General features: G+C 59.8%; 2 non-coding genes and 1 pseudogene across 2 annotated transcripts in view; all 3 read right to left on the reverse strand.

The window, feature by feature from the left end:
- Window positions 1-3,649, reverse strand: part of LOC145276346 (large subunit ribosomal RNA) — a 5,722-nt gene extending 2,073 nt beyond the window's left edge. The window contains exon 1 of the ribosomal RNA XR_013867942.1: window positions 1-3,649. This exon is cut by the window's left edge and continues 2,073 nt beyond it. This is a non-coding gene — a ribosomal RNA (large subunit ribosomal RNA).
- Window positions 3,650-4,244: 595 nt separating this feature from the next.
- Window positions 4,245-4,402, reverse strand: LOC145276345 (5.8S ribosomal RNA). The gene has a single exon (XR_013867941.1). It is a non-coding gene; the product is annotated as a 5.8S ribosomal RNA (ribosomal RNA).
- A 395-nt stretch (window positions 4,403-4,797) lies between these two features.
- Window positions 4,798-7,169, reverse strand: LOC145276348 (small subunit ribosomal RNA; annotated as a pseudogene).
- Between the last annotated feature and the right edge of the window lie 2,831 nt (window positions 7,170-10,000).

The raw sequence follows: 10,000 nt of genomic DNA on the forward strand, positions 1-10,000 counted from the left end.
AGGAGGACGGAGACGTTGCGACGAACGGATTGGAGCCGCCCGCCGCCACCCCGACCCCGGAGCGAAGCACCCCGCAGAAAAGCCGCTTGAACCGCCGCCGCCAGAAAGACGACCCGCCGACGGTCCCCCGCCGTTTTTGGTCGACGCCACACTCCTGCCGCCCGACGGCGGACTCCCACCCGTATCGCTCTCCGACCCGCAACACACGCTCGCTTGACCGCGACCGCTCGACCGGAACACGCCGCCGCACAACGGACCGCCGCGGCCCCTATGCCTTCGCCGCAAAGCGCGAACGGAGCGAACGCTACAGCCCCGTACCGGTTCCTCGCTTCGCGCGGGCACGGCCCGACCGACCCGGTCCTCGGAGCCAATCCTTCTTCCGAAGGTACGGATCCATTTTGCCGACTTCCCTTACCTACATTGATGCCATCGACGAGAGGCTGTACACCTTGGAGACCTGCTGCGGATGGTGGGTACGGACCGACTCGAGAGCTGCGAAAACCGGACCCGGATTTTCCAGGGCCGCCGAAAGCGCACCGGACGCCGCCCGAGCCGCGGCGCTCTACAGGTACCTTTTCCGTATCTCCGGACGAGCCGATTCCACGGACATGGTCCTTTACGAAGAAGAGAGAACTCTTCCCGGGGCTCCCGGCGACGTCTCCGGGCTCGCTTGCGTCACCGCGGTTTCGCCCGGGAAGCGACGGGCGCCGCCGACATCGCTGCCGACAGCGTCGCCACCCCCGGGCCCTCTCCGAGTCCGGGTTCGGGAATATTAACCCGATTCCCTTTCGACGGGAGGCCGGCCGCTTTTTTTTTGTTTGGGCTTTTGATTCGATTCGATTCGATTCGCTTTCCTTTCACTTTCATAACGGATCCGGCGCCTTTCGGGAAGACTTTCGCCCGCGTCTTAGGACCGACTGACCCGTGCTCGACCGCCGTTGGCACGGAACCCTTCTCCACTTCGGTCTTCGAAGGTCTCGTTCGAATATTTGCTACTACCACCGAGATCTGCACCCGCGGTCGGCTCCACCCGGGCTCGCGCCCTAGGCTTCCGTGCTCGCCGCGGCGCCCTCCTACTCGTCGCGGCATCGTTTCGGCGCGAAAGTTCATCGCTCCTCGCCGCGACGGTCCGGCATCGGTCCGTCGCTCCAGCGCCATCCATTTTCGGGGCCGGTCGATTCGGCAGGTGAGTTGTTACACACTCCTTAGCGGATTCCGACTTCCGTGGCCACCGTCCTGCTGTCTATATCGACCGACACCCTTTCGGGGATCTCATGGGCGTCGCGTTAGGCACCTTAGCCGGACGTTTGGTTCATCCCACAGCGCCAGTTCTGCTTACCAAAAGTGGCCCACTTGGCACTCGCATTCGAGGTGACCAACCGCCCAGCGAAGCGTGCTGGCGGCGGCGGCCGGATGGGTCGGCTCCGTCGTTCGGGAGAGTCGGCCCGTTCCACCCGTTCCGAGTTCGAGAGTAGGTCGAGGCCGTGAACGGCCCCGGGGCCTCCAATCGTTCGCTTTACCGGATGGAATTGCGACGATCGAGCGCCAGCTATCCTGAGGGAAACTTCGGAGGGAACCAGCTACTAGACGGCTCGATTGGTCTTTCGCCCCTACACCCGGTTCCGACGATCGATTTGCACGTCAGAGGCGCTTCGGACTTCCACCAGAGTTTCCTCTGGCTTCATCCCGACCGGGCGTGGATCGCCATCTTTCGGGTCCCTGGTCGCTCGCTACGCCAGAGTCGGCCGAGTCGTACTCGGAAAAAGGGGAAACCGACCCGGGGGTGATGCGCCCGCGCGCAGCGCCTAAACTCGACGACAAAATAGGACTAGTTCAAGCCGCGGGATCTCACCGATGGGCGGAAGGAGGATATGGAAGCTGGCGCCCGGCAATTCCCCTTTTTGGAAGATGCGCCGGTCCCCTCTCGGGGAGGAGGGAAAAACAACCGCACGTCAGCCACGAGCCTTCCCTCTCCTATCTCTCTCGGGAAGAGAGAAAAAAGGAAAAGTTGCGGGCACCGCAGCAGCGACGGCGGAAGGCCGAAAACGCCGCGCCGGCGGGATCGGGCACGGCTCGGAGGCGGGTGAGGCGAGGAGAAGACGACGGCACGAGACCGACGACACCCCCCGACGACCCCCGGACGACTTTGCCACGACACCTCTCCCGATCGACGCCCTCCTACACGCTCTCTCGCTTTCGCTTCGCCTTCGGGGTTAGTCAGAGGTGGCCCCTACGACTCGCGAACGGCCAGGACTCCTCGGTCCGTGTTTCAAGACGGGTCGGGTGGGTTGCCGATGCACGTCGCTGACCCGGGGTGGCGGGCGGCTCGAGTAAAAAAGCGTCGCCGAGCGACCTCTCCGGAAACGGAAACGGGCGCGGGCGGGGTTGCCCCCGACAAGAACCCGAAACGTCGGCGAGGTGCGTGACGGCGAGGCCGCGCCAGTCCTATCCCGCCTCTCATCGCGCACGCGCCCGAGACGGTGGGGCGCCTAAGGAGCGACACACAGAGTGCGTCGCCCGCACGCGACTTCCGGCGGGATCAAAACGGACCGGCTCGCCACGTGTAACGGATCGTGTCAGATTTCCTCCGTTCCCGGCAGAAAGGGGCAGTTACGTTCGCGGGCCCGACGGCCGGTGGCCCCCGACTTCACAAGGTGGGAAGACGGGGGTTTTCAGGGTGATGAAACGCCTGCCGCCTACGGAAAAAAACCCGCGTGTTCGACCTGCACGCCGGGAACGGGTCGCGACGACGGACCGGAGGGGAAGTGCGTCCGGTGCCGGCCGCGCGGAGGTCGCGCCGAAGCGCCCGCGCCATGATTACGCCGAGCGATGAGAAGGGGACGGGTGCAGCGGAGTCGCGCGCGGAGGGAGCAGGAGGAAAGAAGAAGCGGCGGCGACGGATGCGGCGGGTTAGGGCCCGGCGGCAGCAGCGATCGAGAGGACGAGTCCCCTCCGTCGCAGCCAACCGACGCAGCCACCTACCGACGCCGCGGTCGTCACCACGTTTCCCTTCCCGCTATCCACGCGGCCCGTCTCCTTCGTCGGCGACGCGGGCACAAAAGCTGGCCCGCGGAGAACGAGTTCCCCGCGGACACGACGAACGACGACCTGTGCCGCGACGGCCTCTCTTTCAAGAACACACATCGAGTTTGGGCTCGAGCCTAGGCAGCACCGGACTGAGTCCCCCCGCGATCGCGGTGAGCGGTCCCACCCGTTTACCCCTGGGCGGTTTCACGTTCTCTTGAACTCTCTCTCCAAAGTTCTTTTCAACTTTCCCTCACGGTACTTGTCGACTATCGGACTCGTCCCGGTATTTAGCCTTGGATGGAGCTTACCACCCGATTTGGGCTGCGTTCCCAAGCAACCCGACTCTCGGATCGAAGGCCGTCGCTCGCCGTCCGCACCGAATGGGCCTGGCACCCGCCGCGGGCGGCCCCGATCGAGGGAACTCCGAACTATGCGAGACGAAAACGAACGGCTGCCTTCGACCCATGCGCCACACGTCCCGAAGCCTTTAACTTGCGACGGGATTCGGCGTTGGGCTTCTCCCGGTTCACTCGCCGTTACTAAGGGAATCCCGGTTGGTTTCTTTTCCTCCGCTTAGCGATATGCTTAAGTTCAGCGGGTCGTCTCGTCCGAGCCGAGGGCGGCGGTTTTTAGTAGAGTGTGGTGTTTGGAGGAGAGGAATCTCGATCGGTACCCTCCGTGTGACGACGGCTGGCCGATATAGCGCCCGTCCGACCGAAAATGAAGAAGCCAACAATTAAAAAAAAAGCGTGGGTCCTCCCCATCCGACGTTGCCTACGACGCGGCCACCTTTTTACGGTGCGACGGCCGTGCTCGTCGCGCTGCTCGAGGCGTCGCTGAGAGACACCTTCATGAGGCAGAGAGCGAGACGAGCAGGCGGCGCTTACGTCGGCAGTCGGTTAGGTCGGTGCTTTTTTTTTTGTTTTGTTCTCCCTTCGGCTGCTTTCGGACAGACTCCTCCTGCTCCTCCTCCACAGTGTTTCTTCACGCGGTCGAAAAGGGAAAAGACTCCGCGGTCTGCCAGCGGGAGACGAAGGAGGAGGCCGGAGAGGGTTTTAAAAAAAAAAAAGACATTGAAAGGAGTCAATTCTTTTTTTATTTTTCTTCCCCCTCGTCACTCGCTCCTGCGACGTCCCGGTTACCACCGTGCCGAGGACCGGGCGGGCACGGGGACGGCAAGATGTCGTTTCGTTAACGGAGAAAGACATGTAACGTTCCGCCTCTCGACCGGACGTGGCCCCGAGACAAGGGATCTCGGGGCCGCAATGTGCGTTCGAGGTGTCGATGTTCACTGAGTCCTGCAATTCGCATCAGTTCTCGCGGCTGGCCGCGCTCTTCATCGACGGACGAGCCGAGTGATCCCCCGTCCAGGGTTCAGCACTTGGGTTTTTTATATTAGTTTTTGTTTATATAGATTTAGTAGTGTGCGAGGAGGTCTGTGCGAGGAGGCGTGACGGCATTGCAATGTCGCGAGTAGTTTGTTTTTAGCTAGCGGCGGTGGCACAGCGGCTGCAAAAAAAACAAAAAACGATAAAGCGGCGACAAGGCAAAGAAGAAGCGGCCATCACTTGCGGTGGGCGAAAAAACAAACAGGTGGTAAGACGCGGAAGCAAGCAAGAAGAGCTGGGGCTTTAAAAACCTCCGCGTCACCACAAATCTATCTCTCGCTCCGCCTTTTATAGGTTTGTTTGCGCGCATTCGAGGCGTTGACGCCGACAGACAGAGGAGGTAGGCCGGAAAACAACAAACCAGTCTCGAACGGGAAAACGGTAATGATCCTTCCGCAGGTTCACCTACGGAAACCTTGTTACGACTTTTACTTCCTCTAAACGATCGGGTTCGGTCGTCTTCTCCAGGCATCGAACGCCGAGGCGTAGATGCACGAGTGTCGTGACGGACACGTCGCGCACTGCCCGGCGGCGTCGTCGGCCAGATCCGAGGACCTCACCGGACCGTTCGATCGGTAGTAGCGACGGGCGGTGTGTACAAAGGGCAGGGACGTGATCGACGCGGGCTGTTGACCCGCGCCTACCGGGAATTCCTCGTTCACGGGGTTGGTTACAGGCCCCGATCCCTATCACGGGAGGTGGTTCAGAGGTTTCCCAACCCTCTCGGGCCGGGGCGAAGTCCCCGCTGATACCTCCAGTGTAGCGCGCGTGCGGCCCCGGACATCTAAGGGCATCACAGACCTGTTATCGCTCCGCCTCGTGTGGCTTTCTGCCACCCGTCCCTCTAAGAAGTGCGTGAGAAAACCGACCCGGACCCGAGCGCCACGGAGGACGCCGAGCCCGCCGTAAAAATCACTGACATCGGCGCACTAGTTAGCAGGCCGGAGTCTCGTTCGTTATCGGAATCAACCAGACGGATCGCTCCACCAACTAAGAACGGCCATGCACCACCACCCACCGAATCGAGAAAGAGCTATCGATCTGTCAATCCTACCGGTGTCCGGACCGGGTGAGTTTTCCCGTGTTGAGTCAAATTAAGCCGCAGGCTCCACTCCTGGTGGTGCCCTTCCGTCAATTCCTTTAAGTTTCAGCTTTGCAACCATACTCCCCCCGGAACCGAACTCTGGTTTCCCGCAGGCTACCCGCCGGGTCATGGAAGCGAACGCCGGCGGATCGCCGGTCGGCATCGTTTACGGTCGGAACTACGACGGTATCTGATCGTCTTCGAACCTCCGACTTTCGCTCTTGATCGAGGAAAACGTGCTTGCCACACGCCATCGCTGCAGTTCGTCTTGCGACGATCCAAGAATTTCACCTCTAACGTCGCAATACGAGTGGCCCCGACCGCTCCCTTCGATCATTGCCTCGCCGTAGACGGAGACCGACAGACGTAGACGAGGCCCTCTTCCATCATTCCATGCTTATCGTATGCAAGCTTGAACAGCCCGCTCTGAGCACTCTAATTTTTTCAAAGTGAACGTACCGGCCGCCGCGGACACTCGGTTAAGAGCACCCTTGGAGGAGAAACCGCCGACCGCAACACGCGCGCAGACAAGACACGAAGCAGGGACTCGGAGCGGACCGGGGGGTTCAAAAAAAAAGAGGAACGCGCGGAAAGGGAGAGGGAGAGAAGCGCGGGGGTCAGAGTGCGGGGATGCGAATGAACACACCCAAACACACACACGTAGCACCCCCCCGTTAGACTACTCCCGGAACCGAACCGACGACCACTTGTTTTTTTTTTTCCCGGATCCCGATCACGACCTCCTCGTCCACCTCGCCGGCAGGACCGCGTGGCGGGTATGCTAGCGGTTGACACCGGCGGAAAGGGCCGGGAATGCGAACGGACGACCAAAGTCAACGACGGACGATGGCGCCGCCGCCCCGGGGCCGCTTGCGCGACCACGAACCCGAGTTCGGACTACGAGCTTTTTAACCGCAACAACTTTAATATACGCTACCGGAGCTGGAATTACCGCGGCTGCTGGCACCAGACTTGCCCTCCGGTTGGTCCTCGTTAACGGATTTGAAGTGTACTCATTCCGATCGCGGGGCCTCGACAGAGTCCCGCGTCGTTATTTTTCGTCACTACCTCCCCGTGCCGGGAGTGGGTAATTTGCGCGCCTGCTGCCTTCCTTGGATGTGGTAGCCGTTTCGCATGCTCCCTCTCCGGAATCGAACCCCGATTCCCCGTTACCCGTAGTAACCACGGTAGGCACTTAACCGACCGTCGACAGTTGATAGGGCGGACCCTCGAGAGACCCGTCGCCGGGCGTGAAAGCTCGTGCGATCGACCAGTGAGTTATCCAGAGTCACCAAAGCGGAGCGCGCCGCCCTATGAGCCCCGCCACCGAACGGACCCGCGAGCGGGAACGCCGACGACGGGAGGACGGAATGACGCGCATCGGTCTCAGTCTAATATGTAGCGCCGCGACCCGGAACGGCCGACGCGGGTGCCAGCGCGCGAGGCGTGGCGACGACGGCGCGCCGACCGATCGCGGCCTGTGTCACATGTATTAGCTCTAGAATTGCCACAGTTATCCATCGCCTCCGAGGAGGAATACGGTCCCGAGGATTAGGTCCGGTTCCTGAGCCATTCGCGGTTTCGCCCGTTCTAATGCGTGGCGTGAACTTACACTTGCATGGCTTAAGCTTTGAGACAAGCATATGACTACTGGCAGGATCAACCAGGTATCGTTGGAATTTGGGACTTTGTTTCGACAGAACGACAGACCGACCGACCGACCGACCGACATAAGACAGACAACTACAACGACGGGCACGTGTTTATTTGTTTTTCGAGGAGGTTCGCCGTCAGTAGAAGCGCGCTGCCCGCGCTGATGGCCTCTTTTTTGTTTCTCCCCTGACTTGGACCGAGACCGAGACTCAAAGAACGAAAGCGACCAACGTCGACAACAACAACGACAACGGCACCCTTGACAGCGATACATACGACAAACGACAAGCAGCACGACGGCAGTGCACACGGACATCGAGGGTCAAGGTGCAGACTGAACTCGCCGAGGTCGTCGTCATCGTGGTCGCCATCGATTCCGTCTCGTCGTCGTCGTCGTCGTCAACGTCCACGTCACAGCCGGCCGAGAAGAGAGAACAGACGACAGCGTCGACAACAACAACATCGACAACGGCACCCTTGACAGCGATACATACGACAAACGACAAACAGCACGACGGCAGTGCACACGGACATCGGAGGTCAAGGTGCAGACTGGAATCGTCGAGGTCGTCGTCATCGTGGTCGCCATCGATGCCGTCTCGTCGTCGTCGTCGTCGTCTTCGTCGTCGTCGTCGTCATCAACGTACCAACCGACCGAGACGAGAGAGCAAGCAACAACGTCGACAACAACAACGACAACGGCACCCTTGACAGCGATACATACGACAAACGACAAACAGCACGACGGCAGTGCACACGGACATCGGAGGTCAAGGTGCAGACTGAACTCGTCGAGGTCGTCGTCATCGTGGTCGCCATCGATGCCGTCTCGTCGTCGTCGTCGTCTCCGTCGTCGTCGTCGTCGTCGCCAACGTCAACGTCAACATCACAGCCGTCATCGGGGAGGAGCTGGACCAGGGCAGCGGCGGCGTAAATTTTCCCGTCACCTTCGTCGTCGCCTTCGTCGACCGACCGACCGACCGGCGTCGTGTTCGTGCTCGGAAAACCGAGGAGAGACAACGTGCACATGGCGCGTTCTCGCAAGCGGCTCCTCGGTCCGATTTTTTTGGGCGGCTTTTTCGAGCTTTTTTTTTTTCTCACCCTTTCGTCCGTGCGACGGCGAACGTTAGGGGAAAAAAAAAAAAAAAAAAAACGACAACAACGCGGCGGACCGGGCGAACAACATCGTCGACACACACGACATTGACGACCGGTCCCCCTTTTCACAATCGCATCGAGATAAAAACGAACGAGTCCGATTCGAGCACCGAGTCGCGAGCGGGAGGACTGTCGGTGCAAGTATCGATCACTGACGTGAGCGCTTCGCCGGACAGAGGATGGCTCATCCGGCAGCCGTGCAAATCGACGGTATGGGAAGAACGAACAAGAAGAGCAACGACTTGATCGGCGGCTTGGGAACTGCGGACGGTGAAAACGGGTTAATCGACTGCGACCACGACTGCTCGATCGATCTTCTTTGGCGCTAACAAAGGTGGAGGTGGCGCAAGAAGGGACTAGCGCTATCACCGTCCACGTATCAGAAGATGCGGCGGCAGACGTCGACGCTTATGCGTTGTCGGACGAGAAGTCGCTGCAGCACGTGTACCGCGAGCGGGACGTCCAAGGTTTTGCCAGACGGAAAGAAATCGGGTGTCAGCGAACGTTCACACGGCTGTGAGATCGGACGCTGACAGGAGTAGGAGGCGGCAGGCAGGCGGCGGTTACGGCGGCGGCGCCTGCTGCTGCTCATCCTCCTGTTTGCTGCGGCGACTTCCAGGACGGGAGAGCATCGAACAACGTACGTATGGTTACAAGGGGATCAGGATCTACATAGTGCATCCCCCGCGGCTATTTTTGTTTGTTTGTTCGCTCGTTCGTTAATTCGTTCGTTCGTTCGTTCGTTCGTTACAATGTACGTTTTTCCGTTCGACGGCGGCAGAGAGCGGCGGCGTTTCTCCCTAATCCGGAGGATTTATCGGTCGCACAGCGATGGGTCGTTCGGCCGATCATCGAAAGATTCGCAGGTAGTGGTTGAATGGCAGAACGGCAGCAACAACAGCGGCGGCTGAGAGCGGCGAACGCTGAGGCGGAAGCAGAAGCTGCAGCAAACGTATCGGCTAAACATGGTGGACATAGATATGGCTGACGACGCGGGTACCACGACGACTATGGAACCAGGAAAAGGAGCCGTTAGTTGTTCCAACATATCGTTCGACACGTCGAGCAGCCCTAGGTCCACGGAGAAGCACACACACGTACCACGTATTATAACCTAACGACGATGAGCGGGCGCACGGTTGGCAGGAACGAAGGCGGCGGATCAAAACAAGTTGGAGCGCGGGGCGACAGCGATAACGGTGACAGCCCTAGGCGGCGGAGATGCCACTTTCTGACGCCTTTGCGACAAGCCCGTAGAGACGTTCCGGACCACCACGAGGCAAAGAGTCGCTGCTCCGACGAACCGACACACCAAAGTGTGCTTCCTACCGAACATGTTTTATAAAACTTTCAAACTGGAAAACCCCAGAAATGGTGTTGGTATTTGTCCAGACCCACCTCCGACACCTGAAAATGGTGGTCAAAAAAAACGTCGATTATACGAAGCGACATTTCTGGTCGGCGATTTTCCAGTTTTACGCCTACTGCCACATGGGGATGTCGGTAGGCGTCGCAAAGTGCCTTCTCGTAGGCTAGGCACACCAGGACTTTGTCATTTTTTTCCCCCTCGACATTCCTGGTCCGGTCTATTCCGATTTTACACCTACCGCCATGTGGGGGTGGCAGTAGGCGTCGAAAAGTGCCTTCTCGACCGCTAGCGACACCACTACTTTATCGAGCTCTGGAGGCC

This window comes from Euprymna scolopes, unplaced genomic scaffold, assembly GCF_053919585.1.
Source record: "Euprymna scolopes isolate OS-2025 unplaced genomic scaffold, ASM5391958v1 sca857, whole genome shotgun sequence".
NCBI classification, from domain to species: Eukaryota; Metazoa; Mollusca; class Cephalopoda; order Sepiida; family Sepiolidae; genus Euprymna; species Euprymna scolopes.